The sequence below is a fragment of the Ictidomys tridecemlineatus genome, chromosome 3 (assembly GCF_052094955.1).
Source record: "Ictidomys tridecemlineatus isolate mIctTri1 chromosome 3, mIctTri1.hap1, whole genome shotgun sequence".
In the NCBI taxonomy this organism is placed as follows: Eukaryota; Metazoa; Chordata; class Mammalia; order Rodentia; family Sciuridae; genus Ictidomys; species Ictidomys tridecemlineatus.
Genome location: NC_135479.1, coordinates 68,392,939 through 68,408,267, shown reverse-complemented (window position 1 = coordinate 68,408,267; position 15,329 = coordinate 68,392,939). Strand labels below are relative to the sequence as shown.

Sequence of the window (15,329 nt, the reverse complement as noted above, 5' to 3'; positions counted from 1 at the left end):
CCCTTCCTGGTCCTTTCTGAGGCAGAGGCTCTGTGAGGTTGGCTTCACAGGACCCGGGAGGTGGCTGGTGAGGCGCATAGCCGGGGTACGCTGGCCTCCCTCATCACTCTCTCAGGCACCAACAGTGTGCCTGGCTTGGGCTGTCCCGCCAGAGCTCCCTGGCAGCCACAGGAGTGCTGGAGCCACCAGGCCCCTGTCACAGGAATCAGGCTGACACTGCTTAAGGGACCTGCTCCAGGTACAGCAGGCACAGTGACCCAGGTAAGGTGGCACAGTGAACACCTGAGCCCAGCGATTGGAGTCAGGAGTGTCTACTGCTGTAGTGGTTGGTCTGATTGGAGCCTGGTGGGGCTGGGGAGTGACATGTCAGAACAATGTAATAGGGTTGATGATGGCAGCGGCACGTGATGCCAACCCACATGCATAACAGATTCAAGCGACCTGCTACCCAGAGAAGGACTCTGGAGTGTCCATCAAATCCCAGCCCCACACATGCATGGATGAGCACACATACTCACACACATACACACACACACACACACACACACACACACACACACATACACACATGGGAACACCTGGAATTCAGGCAGAGAAGAGTTGATGATATTCCAGTCCCTCTCTCCTCGTCCATCATACGCACCCCTTTCAGCCTGGTTGACATGACTGGGTCACCTTGGCTCAGGTCAGCACCATGGTTTGTGTATATTTGATATTTAGAAATGATTTGGATTTCCCCTTACACTGGCCACTGCAACCAGGAGTGAACGGCCGTCTTCAGCACGTCAATTACCGCTTCCTTAGAATGTTTTCCACAAGTGGAAACAACAAGTAAGTGAGTTTGTGGATTTTTAAAGTGGATTTGTGTCTGTTGGACCAAATTATCTTCCAAAGGATCTGCCAGCTCCCTCCCAGTGGCATCTGCACTGTCTGTTTCCTCTCTGGTGGCAGCTGAGATTTCTGTCTTTGAATTGACATCACCAAACATGAGGTGGAATATGTCCTCGGGGTGTGGGGTTGTTTTTATTTATCCTGCTTTTGAAAGACTGGCTTTCCCATCTGTCTGAGTCTTTCATGAGATCTGGAAGATTCCAAGCCCTGGGCTTCAAGTGTTGCCTCTTACGAGGCTCAACCTCTCCTCCGGGCTTCCTATTGGGTGGATGACTTTAGGAAGTCTGCCTCGGTCACGTTCTGGGTTCTGTCACCTGTCCTGCTGCTCCTGCTCGGCTGTTGCCTTGCTGTGTTCCTGCTTCATTCCCCCCCACCCCATGTCACCCTGCTTTCTTTTCTTCATAATGTCATATTCTTGGTTTATGGTGTTCTTCTTCCCTTTATCTCCTGAAATACTTTAAACACACTTGCTTTATTCGGCCTATTTTATATGCTTCCCAGTGTGTAATTTATCACTTCATTACCCTGCTCTCTCCTGCACAGGCCTGAGCTCAGCTCCCACTGCAGCAAGGATGCCCTGCCCAGCCCCCCTCAGGACCAGCCCATCCACCCTGGGGACCCCGAGGACCAGTTTTCACTGCCCTCAGGGAATGTTCTACTCTCAGTTTCGGGTACTTGAGGTATTCACATGTGCAGTGGAGCCTGTGAGTGTGCACATGTGTGAAGGAATAAAATGGGACAGGAGAGGTGGGAGGACGCCTGGCTCGGTCCATGTCCTGTAGCCACCACCTCCAGGGAAAATTGATGGGATTCTGACATGTATCTGTCCATTCTAGCCACCAGGACCCCCTGGGCCGTGGGCTTCCTTGGCTCTGCACCCCACCCTTCAGCTGCTTCCTGTCAGAACAGGGCTCCTACTCCAGCCCAAGCCACTGAAACCACCTCCCTCACCCCAGCCTGAGGCCACGGTCCTTCTGGTATGAAAAATACCCCATTAACCTGCTGCAGGCCACGGGTTCCAGTGGCCTAACCAGTGGAGGTTGAAGCGCTTTTGAGGGTTCCACCCTTAACCAAGCATGGGGCCAGCCTCCTGCAGAGAGCCCTCTTCAGCACCCTAGTGGAATCCAGTATCCTCCTGGTCCCCCCAGGAAGCACAGCGTGCTGTTGTGGGTTGAACTGTGTCCCCAAATATTGTGGTGATATCCCAGCCTCCAGACCCTGCAAAGGTGTCCTCACCTGGATATCAGGTCTTTGCAGGTGAAGTCCTGTTAGGCTGAGACATCTACCAGAGGGGATGGGCCTCCCTCCAGCATGACCACAGTCCTCGGGAGAGGAGGACAGAAACAGGGGGCAGGCGCACAGGGAGAGGCCACATGCAGGTGCGAACAGAGTGGAGGCCAGCCTCCTCAGCCACACAGCTAAAGGACTGCTCCAAGCCACCTGCAGGCCCTGAGACAGGAGTAGGGCTTCTCAGAGCTCCAGAGGCTCCACCTGCCCACACCTGAAGTTGGACTTCTGACCCCAGAACAAGGAGGAAAATATTTCCATTATTTCATGCACCAGTTGGGGGTGCTTTGTTAGGAATCCTCTCACCAGGAGGCCACGGGGTTTGATCCCAGCCTTGCTGTGCTCAGGTGCCTGACTAAACACCTCCCAAGCCTGTCTGCAGAGACGCTGCTCTGGGAACCACAGAGGCTGCTTCAGGAAGAACGGGATGAGGCAAGTTTAAACATGTAGCACCTGAACCAGGTTGGGCAAGTCAGCCATGAAAGATGGAAAATAAATCACTTGAACCTGGAAGGATTCTAACTGAGATGGTTTTATATATGATCTCAAATTTCCAGTCCACCTCCAAGAAACCAAACCAGAAATACAAGACTAAGTGATAAAGTGTGGCTTATGAGGGAGAGTCAGAATTGTAAGAGCAGGGCCAGGGGTCTAACAAAATGGTTTGTCCCTCACTATATAGTGACAAAGTAACATGACCACTATGTATTTTATCTTAAAATGAAAACATTTATGGCACCTGTGTCATGTAATGGTATGAATACAAGGGGCCCCCGAAAGCTCATGTGTGAGACATGTGAACGCGTTCAGAGATTAAATGATTAGATTACAAGAAATGACCTGATCAGTGGATGATCCCCTGGCTGGATGTCTAGGTGGTGACCGTTGACAAGCAGGGTGGGACTGAAGAAGGTGGGTCACTGGGGGTGTGACATTGGGATTTACATTTTGTCCCTGCTGAGCACAGCTCTCTCTGCTGTCTGGTGCCAGGTTCTGAGCTGCTTTCCTGCATCCTGCCCTCCACCAGCCTCATCTTGGGCCCAGAGCCATGGACAGCCCTACCATCGACTGACCCTCTGAAACTCCAGGTTTCAGACCTTTCCTCCTCTAAGTTGTTTTGTCGAGTCTCGTGGACCCAGTGGTGGAAAGCAGCCAACATCTACAGCCACTTAGTGGTTCCCATATTCCCAGCGTCCACTTAGCTGGTGACGTCTGGCAGGGGTCTGCAGCATCTCCATCTTCCCAGAAGGCTGGCCATGCTTTGAGGAGAGTCCTGAGCAAACAGAAGAGCAGGGAGCACATCAGAGCTTTGGGTCTGTTTTCGGCCATCGTCCAACCCTCACACACCCTCCAGTCCCACGTCCTCTGACTGGAACCCTCCCCATTGGTCTGCTGTTTGGCTGGATTCTAGACACTCTAAGAAGGGTCTGGGAATCTGTAGAGTTCCATAAAATCCAACAGGTCCTGTCTCTGACTCTTGTTCCACAGGAGGAGTACGTTCTAACCATCCCAGACTGAAAGTCTTGCCAGAGTCGGGGCTAGAACATGGGCACCTTGCTGTAGTGCTCTCCTGCCTGTGTGTCAGGTCCTCCCTGCCACCCCTGGTCAGCTGCTCTGTCCTCAGTCTCATGGCTACCAGCCAGGCCAGGCGGGCTTCTGGTCAATGCAACTCTCACTCTGCACACATGCCCTGTTCTCCCCTTGGCCACCCCTCTGTATGAGCAGCTTTGACCTTATTGTCCCCACTAACTGCAGAACCTTTAACCCAGGCAGTCACCCAGCAGGTGACAGTCAGCACTCCCCCGGCTATGTGTGTCCAAGTCCCAAGTAAATAAGCCATTTGTCCCCAGGCTAATTTTTATCAAAGCCTGTCTTTCTTCCAAATTAGGGCTGAGTTATTCATAAAGTGTGCAAGTGTTTGGATGTTAGCAGCAAATATCCATCCATTTAGAATAAATGATTAAAAGGTACTAATTAAATTCCTCAGATGAGGGATGCCAAGGCCCTGAGAATGGCTAGTCTGTGGCTCCCGACCCCACGGTCACATCACCTAAGGAGGGCACTGAAACAGGAGAGAGGGCTGCTGTCCAGAGCCTGCACTAGTGGGGGATGGGAGAGCGGTGCTCAAGCCCCCTCTCCAGGGCTGCGGAGAGCCTCTTACCTCGGGTGGTCTCACCCGGCAAGCCCTTGGGGGCAAGAGAACCCTCCTGGCCCCCAGGACCTGAGGCAGCAGGCGTTCCTTCAAAGCGGCACACAGTTCTGCAGCCTGACACATGTTGGACTCTATGCAAAGGTTGTAAGACTGTCGTTGCTCCTGTCTTGGACGGGAGGGGACAGAAGACTGCAATAGGCCAACCCGCCAGGAGAGATCAGAGACCCTCCCCGGTTCCACTCCTTTGCTGGCCAGAAGGTGCCAACACAGGCATTTTACTGTTTCTTCCTCCTGCCAATGTCCACCCTCTCAACAGGGAACCCATGCTGGGTGCCAAAAAGGTGTTGCCAGGACCTCAGACCCCTCCAACCCTCTGCTGCCTCTGAGGGCCCTTGTCAACCCTGGGTTCATCATTCCTCCCTGTGTGGGAGTCTCCCAGAGGACACTGCCACAGGAACAACATAGCTCTGCTCTGTTCCCTCTGCTCCCCCAGCCTCCTGCCTCTGGCCTGCTCACCCCTAGGGCCCTACCTTGGCTCATGTTCCTGCCAGCCTCAGGGTCCCCAACCCTCCTCTGCTTGGCAGAGCCCAAACAGGCTTCAGGCTCTGCCCTGCCACAAGGCTCCCAGCCAGGGGATCCTGGCCACAGGGCAGTGCCCTGCCTCATGCTCTGGGCTGTCAGGCCCAACTGTTGAATGTCTTCCTGACCAGGTTACAGGCCTCATTTGTCCCACACCCAGCCCTACGTGCCACCTCAAGGGACACGGGAGGAAGGAGCTAATAACAGACCAATTGGTGGATGGTGCCTCCAGGACCCCCCTCGTGCCACACCCTCTGATGTGCAGGTGACGAGGATGGGCATTGGCACCAGGAGAAGAGGGCCCCTGGTGGTCTCCCTCAGAGGCAGTCCTGTCACCTCAGGAAGACCCAGCACACTCAGGGCTCAGCAGTGTCACCCTGAGAAAAGCTGGAGCAGGAGGACATGGCTAGATGGCGGCTGCTGGACACTGGCAATTCCCAGCAGCCGTAGTGGCCACCCGGGTCTAGCCTGTCCTCCCCTGGGTTGTCACACCTCGTCAGATGGCTCCCAGGAAGCCCACTAGGATAACCCGCTCCCCCATCTCCAGGAGCTGATCTGGGGACACTCTTGCAGGAACAATGTTGCAGAGCTGTGTACTCGTGGACTTGACCCCAATTAATATGACTGGACAGTAGTGGTATTGTCACCAAGCTCATCCATGTGTTGTGTTGCTGGAGCCCCTGTCCATCAGCACACTGAGGGAGCCCACTGGGGATGTGAGCCATCTGAGGGGCTGAGGGGGTCACGTCCAGAGCCGATGCCCAGCCCCCTGCCCCAGGCCGCTTCTCACAAGGGCCCTTGAGGACGGGAGCCCTACCTACCTTTCAGCCACAGGGTTACCTGCTCGGGTCAGAGGGCTGAGTTCAATCCCAGGACGGTCAGAGTCCTGCGTGTTTGGTGGGCACAAGGGTTTGATTTTAAGACATCACCAGACACTGGACAGCCTCAGGCCGGAGCCTCCCAAGCTTCGGGCTTCTCAGCTCAGAACTCAGGCTCCTTATGAACACAGGAGAGAGGACAGGACTGTCCTTCAATGGGGACACTAATGGGATCTGACAGTCTTTGTAGCTGCACCACAGGGCCCCAGTGGGAAGCTCTGCGGGCCTCACTCTGCCTCCCTGAGGAGCGTGGTCTTACAGACGGCTCTGCCCACAAACTTACTGATTCTCTCCCTGAGGGCAGGTCCCAGGTGGGGCAAGGGGCAGCCAGGGAGCCTGGGAGATGGCAGGAGGTCCATAGCAGGCCCACACTTGCTTTCCAGCAGATCTCTCCTGCTCCCAGAACCCTAGAAACCATCTCCTTGGAGTTTTGAGTTAAGGACAGGCCTGAAGCTCTGGAGTTGATTCTGATGGAGGAGTCTCAGCCACAGGAAGACATACAGTGGGGAGAATGAGATGAGAAGTGGGGTGATCTGAGCTCATCTGGTTCCTGGGCTCGCTGAGGCCAAGAACAGGCGGCCCCAGAGCTGTTCCAGGCCCTTTCAAAGAATGAAACCAAGAGTGACCTAGGATTGTGGCCACAGAGCAGGTACTGGTAGCATGACCCCTTACTAGCCATGTCCCCACAATCTACTGCAAGTCACTGGGCCTCAGCTTCTCCCCCTCTGTGGTGTTAGCATGCACTCCCTCTCCAGGGTCAAAGGGGAGGCTGCTGAATTGCCTGAGACTAGGGCAAGGCACCCTCCTTGAAGGTTGCTTTTCACAGTGTTCTAAGTGCCCAGGCTACCTAGTGTCAAGGTGCCCTCAAAAGAATCACTTGGGTTTATGGCTTAGGTTTTGGATGCAAGCCAGATGTAGTGGTGCACTCCTGTCATTACAGGAGCTTGGAGGCCAACAACAGCCTGGGCACCTTAGCAAGACCCTGTTTCAAACTGAAATAGAAAATAAAACCATGACCCGAGGTGTAGCTCAGTGGTAAGGCACCCCTGGGTTCAATCCCTAGGGCAAAAACAAGACAAAAATTTTGGTGCAAACCCAACTTCTGCTCCTTCTAGGCTGGAAGGACTGCCTAGGCGTTCAGGTAGAGTGTGCAGGAGTCCAGCCGGGGCCGTGGTGGTACTCACTAGGCAGGGCAGCTCTCACCGCAGGGACAGAGGCTGGAAAATTTGGCCTTCCCTAGCCCACTCTGCACAGGAGGTGGGTACTGTCCTCACCCAGGGGATGACAAATGGGAAACTGAGTCTCAGGAAAGTACATCACTTTCTAGGCCTGTGGCACCCATGAGGACTTGAGCAAGCACTTGAAAGTGGACGAGCTGCCCCTAACCTCGCAAGCTTTTTGCTAGGTCTCTCTACCACAGCTCCACAGACCCTGGGGACATTCTGTGCAAGCTCCATGTCAGCAGAATTCTGCTTCTACTAGTAGATGCCCCTGGCTGTGACCACCAAAACCTGTCTACATTTAAAGCACACAATCAGAGGTTTAGGTCAACCATTAGCACAGTCAATGGCCCAACACTATTACGCGCCCAGGGAACTGAGTGGGAGGGGAGGAGGAAGAAGCACCCACCCAAAATCCCACACAGTGTCCCCTGCCCCAACCCCTGCCCCAACCACTCACCATCTCAGGTCCTAATGCCGATGACCATTGTCCCTGTGTAACAGTGTAACAGTGGCCCACTTTATGCTTTGAATACAACCCTCGCTGCTCTGCCACTGCGACTTATTTTTGAAATGGCCACTTTTCTGTCCCTCCTCTTCCCTTTCCCCTCCCTAATCTCAGGGGGAACAGGATCACCTTTCTTCCCCATCCTAGGCGGAATTATCTGTCCTGAGTACACACCCGCCATAGGAATGAAGTAATCCAGACCTTGGGGGTGGTACCAGAAGATCTCAGAAATTTGGGACTATCTCCCAAATTAACAAGTGGATTACAACTCCAGACAGAGAACCCAAGGAATGAAGCCTTTGAGTCACCTCTTTAAAAGCCCCTGCTGATGGGCAGAATCACAGCCTCTGGGACAGAAGGTCCCTGGTTCCTCCTTTGCTAGCAAAACAATAAATCTTTTTTCCTTTTTCTCAAAATCATGTCTTCATTATTGGCTTGGCGTCAGGTAAAGGACCGAGCTTTTGGCAACACCCACACCTGCAGCAGTGGCTCTGGGTGCTGCTGCTCTTACCAGTAAAGAGAGAAAACTAAACCTGTTCTTTTCCCTCCACAGGCTGCCTCCTCTGGGGGCCCTTGGGCACCTGTTATGGACAATTCCTCTTGTCCCCTCTTCTTTCCTGTTGAGCAAGTGCAGTGGGGGTGGCTCTGCTGGAGGTGGGGGCAGGTGGAAAGGAGTGTGTACATCCCCTGGGGCATTCCCCTGAGTCGGCACCCCAGGAGGGTCACCATGTCTCTTGTCCCAGAGCTTCCAGGGTGCTTGAGGAGACAACCTCACAGAGGCAGAGCCCACAGGACCTTGATCCTCACAGGACAAGTCCTTTGGAGCCAGCAGAGTCCTGTCACCACTGTCTCCCAGGCAGGCTCCAGAGACACACTCCCCCAGACAGCTCAGAACTCAGGTTTTCTGGACAGGTAGGAGGCTTTCTGCCTGCTCTGCTCCAGGAACAAAGGAGACAGAGTGGCGGCAGGTGCCTGCGCCTACATGAGAATGCGTGGGAGGGGAGGGAATTACCACTGAAGCTCAGCCAAGAGAGGCCAGGAGACGGAGATCAAGTGTGGCTGGATCCAAAGGCCCTGGGGAGGGTGGCCCTGCGTAGCTGCAATCCCTAGAGCACTGTGACTGCCACCTCTCTCCCTCTGTCCCCACCTGAACGTGGCCCTCTCCTAGTGTATGCCCATTTCAGGGTCTGTCTCCTCTTTGTATAAGGATACCCATTATATTGGATGAGGGCCCTGCCCCGATGCACAGAGGCCTCACCCTAACACCTCTCCAGTCCCCTATTTCTGCCCGAGGGCCCAGCCTGACATGGACCAGAGGACTCACTCCACCTGGTATGAGGAGCAGGGGAAGCATTGGAGGCCCCGGCTCTCTGCAAGACAATGCTGCAGTCAGGTCCTCAGGCCCAGCCAAACCACCTGTCAAAGATGGCCACAGATGCCTGCTGAGTATGTGCCCTGGGCCTCTTGTCCACTGTGTACAGTCTAATGCCCCCAGCAAGCTGTCTGGCACTTCCCCAGGTCTGGACAAAGCAGTCCCTGTCAATGTGGCCTTCATTTGCATTTTGAATGACAAATGGCTGCAGGCACTCTCAGCCATCACAGTGGAGCTGTGAGGACAGGGTCTATGGCTCTTAAAGGATGGAGAGGAGACTCTCCACCCCTGCAAACAACGGCCAAGGGAAACGTCCAAGAACTCCGAAGAACCTGAGGCTCCTTGTCCACCCTGGGAGCCAAGTCCTCATTTACTCCAGGATGCTGGGATTCCTGAATGCTCAGGTAGGAAGTAATCATTCAAAATATGTAAATTAAGTTACCCCAGGAGCTTAATAGATTAGCCATTGACTTCTCCCTCCTGTTGGATCTTAACCTTCCACAGAAATTAATCACCAAATGGGTCAAAACAGCCAACAATGATGAGCATGTTCTGTTCACAGTGTGGGGAGAGATTCCGGCCAGCCCCTGGAAGGGGAAGGGCCTCCTCATCTGCACTCCCCTCGCCCCTCCCTGAAGCCCCCTGCCCGCCTGTCTCTTCCTTCACAGCCACTACCTGAGAGTAGGGAGAAAGCTCTGCCATTTACCAGATGCCAGCCCCTACCACTGGAGGGATAGGTCAGCCACACAGTGGTAGAGAAGGGCTCTGTCCCAAGGAGACAGGGGAGAAGGGTAGGTTCAGCGCTCATGGTCAGCTGCCAGGGCAAAGAACTTCCCACAGCTATTCTTTTGTATATTTACATCCAGAACACTTATTGAGCACCTATGATATGCTCAGAGTTGCATTGGTACTCAGGATATGGAAGCCAGCAAGGTCCAGTCACTGCCCTTAGATGAGGCCCAGTCTAGTGGACACGCACTAGCACCTGGTCCCAGGAAGTGCACCTGCTCCTAGGAAGAGCAGGAGGGCCCCTGGATAATGGGCCCCTTGGCTTTGTCTGAGGCATGAATTGATGTTTGCCATGGAACACTGGTCGGAGGAAAGGCCAAGGCCAGTTCAAAGGCAGGATGGTCCCTGGGCCACCAGGACCCTGGTTCAAGGACAGGGAAAGCCACTCCCCAGCACCTGCCTCTCAGACCCAGAACTCTTCCTTTGCAGCAGTTATGCACAGGAGCAGCTATTGCTGCTCTGGCTGCTGTTACTGCTGCAGGTTTCCCGAGGGGCAAGGCCAGAGGCCGGAGGCTGGGCTGAAGATCATCCATTCTGCCCTTGGTGTCCACAGGTTCTGCATCCACAGATGCAGCCCACCATGGAGGGACAATGTTCTGTGAAAACACTGAGTCATTCTGAACCTGGGGAGAGTTTTCCTTATTATTCTCTAAACAACACAGAATAACAACTATTTACTAGCATGTGCATTCCCTAGGCATTATACAGAACCTAGAGATGACTTCAATTGCAGGAACATTAGTGACCATGTGCACTATTCTGTAAGGGGCCTGAGCGTCCATGGGGCGCCTGTAGATGCTGGGTGAGCAGCAGGGGTGCAAAGGGGAAGGGCATTGAACCAAAGACAAGGCAGCCTCCTTATTCTTCTGGTCAGAGTTGTTGGGGTTGATGGTTGACCTTGGCCTGAGGCTCTCACCAGCTATCCCCAGGGCCAACTCTTCACCACTGACCTCTTCACATGGAGACTTGGCCCCCCTATGAGTCCACTCTTGGTTCCTGAATTGGAGTCCTGTGGCTGTGAAGTGCATCCCACATGCCAGGCCCACAGAGAACAAGGATCAGTGGCCACACAAGGATTTGCCAACAGCTCATCGGGGGCATAAGGGTTTTACTTTGGAGACTCAAAGGTGGCACTGGGACCCACATGAGAAGCTCAGATTCACCTCTGTGCCATATGTCTTCCAGCACAGGCCTGGGCTGTGCTCCAGCACCTATCCAGCCAGCCGGCCACCAGGCAGGGCTTGCACCAAGCTCCAGCTGCAGCTGTTGATGCCACAAGCCTCAGAACTGAGGGCAGCAGGCAGAGGACAGGGCACATTTAGCATTTCTCCATGATGGGCCTAGGATGATCTTCAGGCCCAGGGGCCAGGTGAAAGCACCGCCTGCAGGGCCTTTTCTCCCTGCAGCCTGAGACCGGCTGCAAAGGGGACCCTGCAGCAGGACAGCAGGAGCAATGCCTCCAGCTGTTCCTCCTGGCAAGCACTCAGAGAGCAGGGTGATGCCAATTTGTGGCAGATGTCTGAAGAAGCTATTTCTAAAACAGCAATTACCAGAAAGGAGAACAAATTACTACTTCCTTCAGAGACTTTCACACATGGAGAATCAGGGCCTTACAAAGTAATCAGGGCAATATGTTTGCAAAACTGCATTATTTATATTAAAATATTTCACAGACAAAGGTCAGGAACAGAAATTGAAGGTTAGCAAGGAATAAAATACCAGGGTCACTATATCCCTGCAAAGCCTGCAAGGGCCTTGATTACCCCGCATTAGGCACTTTTGAAGACTATTACATGAACCCTGGCTGGTATCCAACATCAGATTTCTAGGAAAAATGAGCTCAGTTGTCCAAATCCAGTGGCAGAAGTGCAGAGCAGGCCAAGAGGCCTATGCTGCAGCCCATAGAGGACCAGGCGCCACCCAGAGAAGCAACCCATGGTGTAGGCCTGGAGGACTGCCCTCTGGAAACTCAGTCCATTCTTAGACACTTTTTGACCATCATGTTTGGTTTCCAAGCAACCAACCAGAACCTCTGGAGTTCCACCCAGGATCACTGGGAATTAGTGGCTGACTTGACCCAGGACTGGGTGAGGAGAGAAGTGGCCATCAAGCAATCTGGATTGAAAACTTGCAGCAGGACATCAGAAGGTGGCCTCTCCAGGAGGCAGGTGGAAGCAGCACCCCTGCCCTGTCCTCCTCCTTGCCCACCAGCCCCAGAGGCTCAGGGCCTCCTTTCCCCTCCAGCTCTCCATTCACCACTATACATCTATCTATCCATCACCATACACCATCACCCACACTTCATCTGTCCACCCACCATCCATCTACCCCTCCACCACACACACTTGCTCCATCTGCCCATCCATCATCTGCCCTTCCATCCTTCCACATCTACCCACCTGCCCTCCATCACAGATTACAAAGGTACAGTTACTAAGCATTCCAGACAGCAAGGTGTTGAAGGGAGTGTGGGTCCTCCCCAGGCAGAGGCCGCCACGCTGAGCAGGGAGACTCACACACACACTCACACTCACACGGACTCACACTACGTCCATGCAGCATCAGGCTGATGGAGGGCTCTGGCCGCCTCACTGGGTCTGGGTACAATAGGGTGGAAAACAAAGAACAGCTGGGCCAACGGGAGAGGAGTCCAGCGGAGCCCGCATTTCCATTTCTGACACCTCCAGACGCAATCTGGAGCCAGGCAAGCATGTTTGGACAGGGCCAAGTGCCTCCAGCATCTGTTAGGCTAAAGGTGGCAAATTGAGTGGCACTGCCCATTGTGTCTGCTGTCAGCTTTTCCAGCTACTTTTAAAATCCTTTCAGGCCCTGGAATCACTTTACCTCTGTGATCTACAGAAGAAATCTCTTTCAGTAGGACCCGGTCCCCGAACCTCACAAACACCCAGGCAGGAAGGTGTCCTCGCGCCTCTGCCTTCACATTCAGGCATAGGCAGAGCAAGGAAGCAGCATCCCAGGCTGCATGTCCACAGGAAGCCACATGATGCATTGTTGTGGACCATGTCCCTTCCACAGTGGTGGACAGAATGTGCAGGGCCAGGCTGAGCTGGGCTCCTTGAGGGAGCGGCTCAGGCTAGGCTGCTCCCTCCCAAGAGTGCTGGGAAATGGATTTTTCTCACCCTTCAGGTTGGGGTGCAATGGCTGGAAAGAGCCACAGAAAGTTCTGAGCTGAGGCCGGGTGGCGGGCTGCAGGGGAGGACCACAGCTTCAAAGTCACAGAAGCTGCCAAGGACACAAGCACCAGGGCGTGCCCCCAGCCCCACCCAGCACATGGCCCCTGGATGACTTTCAGAGCAGCAAGTCAGGAGGCTGGCATGTTCTTAAGATGCCTAATAAAGCAATTGGCCCATAAGCCCATCTGGCCCCAAGCAAAGTCCCAAATGCATAACTTTGACCAGCCTTGCAAGACCTGCTTAATGCAAAATTGATAATGTCATTTACAAGCCTCTCCAACTGAGGCTTATGAATAAAAGAACGATGTTGGAAAACAAGCCCCGCCAATTTCTATGCATTGCAAACAGCTCCCAGCACCCCTGTCTGGCCCTTCAGCTGGCTAAGGGCTCTCTGCTCACATAGACACAGCTCCTCCAGTTTGTGTGGTGCTGGAAAAGCTTCCAGGTGCCAGGGGCCAGGAGGCTTGACCTCCCAAGCACTACAGCCCCCTCCCGCCATGCTGGGGCAAGCAGGGACAAGAACACAGGAGCACCTCTGCCCAACCCCCAGCCACACCACTGCCATTACTGCCCATCTTCTGCCTCTACTGTCCCACTAAATCAGCCATCTGCAGACCCGTGTTCTTCCTCCGGGATGGGGTGGGGGTCGGAGACAGGGGATCTGCAGCAGGGACCCATCTGTCCCTATGTCTGCACAGGACCCTGCTCCAGGACTGGCCTCCAGAAGGTCTCCCAAAGGCATTTCTGCAGTACATTAAAGAAAGAACAAAGGGAGAAAGGACCAGAGAGCCATCTTTGGGGATTCAGAGTGAGAAGACCCCAAGGGAGAGAGGTTTTCAAAGGCTGCCATCCACTGCCAGCACCGAGGCAGAGGTCAGAACAGACAGGGTCTGGGGCCAGCAGAACTGACCACTCAGAGCTGCTGGACAGGCAGAATCTGGGCACAGACACCCTGCAAGCCCTGCAGTGGAAATGCCTGAAGGACCACAGTGAAAGTCCTCCAACTACCATAGGGCCTTCCCACACCCCAGCTGCCCCACCCAAGCTGGGAGGCCGGGGCAATGACCGGCACCCCTCCCCACCTCCGCTCTACCACCCCAGGTCTCCTGCGTCATGGCCTTTCCTGAGCACGTGCTGGTTTATGGAGAATGACCCTCAAGCTTCCTCTGGAAACAAGGGCACTGGCTTCATTGAGTTCCTGGGTTCTCTTAGCTCCAGCCCTGGAGGTTGACCTTTCTTATGTATAAGGATGCATGAACAGACATTTATCACCACTGGGGGACGCAGGTCACATCAGGAGATTGTTCATGAATACTTGACTACTGGACGATTTATGCCTGGATCCCGTCTTTTATGCTATACAGCTGTTCTGAGAGACTGTCAGCCACCCTTGGTCTTTGCTGCCCGGCCCCAGCAGCAGCCACACCGTTCCATAAGATGGGCTCTCAAAAGGGCTTTGGTAAGGAGGCCAGGGTCCACAGACGGCAGCCCTGTGAGAGCACTGGTCCAACGAAGTGACCCCACAGTTCCAGGACCTCTCAACCCGGGCTGCTCCCTGCAACAGAAGCTGGCTGTTTTTGTCTGACAAGTGAGGTTCTTCTCAGTTCTTTGAACTTCTCCTTTAAGGACCAAAGTGTGTGCATGAGGCAGGCTGGGCACCAGAAAGTCCACGTAGAAGCAGACTCTCTGAAAGCCATGTCTGCAACTTTTAATGGTATTAATCTGTCACAAGGAACCAGGGGGAGAAACCTCATCTGTATCCTAACTATAATAACTACATATTGAGCAGCCAGAGATGTGATTTATTAACATTGAGATTTCACAAATAAGCCACTATTGACAAATGGCAGCAATTTTAGGTACCCCAGATCAATACCCTTTAATCTAGTCAAATATCAACAAATTAAATTAAAGCAAGATTCCAAAATAGCCCCAAACGAAACAAATGAATTCATGTAAAATCCCCCCCCCCCCCACATAGAGGTTGACGTGCAAGTCACTGTCAGGGGCTGGTGATTGAAAATCCAGATGGTGCTGGACCCTGTTGCTGAGTTGACAGGCTTGAGGTTCTGTACAGCCCATCCAGGACCCCTGGAAGTAAGTCCCCTCCCAACCTGTCACCGCCACCCCGCATGCCCCCTTGGGAGAGCCAAAGATCAGAGAACATAACCTGGACCTCCCTCTGCCCCAGAGAGCAGCAGGGGGGCTTTTATCATCTACTAAGGGGGCCAATAGCCATGGTCACCTCCAAAGTTTGCCATGATGATAAAAATGGCACCCCTGGGAGACCAAGGGCAGGAGCTCTCAGGTTAGCAGGTGTGCAGCTGTACCAGCCAGGGAGACCTCCATCCCAGAGCCAGCTGCTAGCCAATCCTCAGAGGATGCTTTCTTCTTGGGGAGGCAAGATCCCCACCAAGCTGCAGGAAGGCCAGGTGTATGGGACCCCGTCATGCCCACGG

The 15,329-nt window shown here is 53.9% G+C and overlaps 1 long non-coding RNA gene across 4 annotated transcripts in view; it reads right to left on the bottom strand.

The window, feature by feature from the left end:
• The window catches only part of LOC144376218 (uncharacterized), a 107,518-nt gene that overhangs the window by 18,286 nt on the left and 73,903 nt on the right, over positions 1-15,329 (bottom strand). For 3 of the 4 annotated variants that reach the window (XR_013436455.1, XR_013436456.1, XR_013436458.1), the window contains 2 exons: positions 5,750-5,905; positions 3,252-3,451 (listed from right to left, as the gene is read on the bottom strand). This is a non-coding gene — a long non-coding RNA (uncharacterized LOC144376218). The remainder of the gene's footprint in view (positions 1-3,251; positions 3,452-5,749; positions 5,906-15,329) is intronic. The other variant, XR_013436457.1, reaches the window with a different exon arrangement.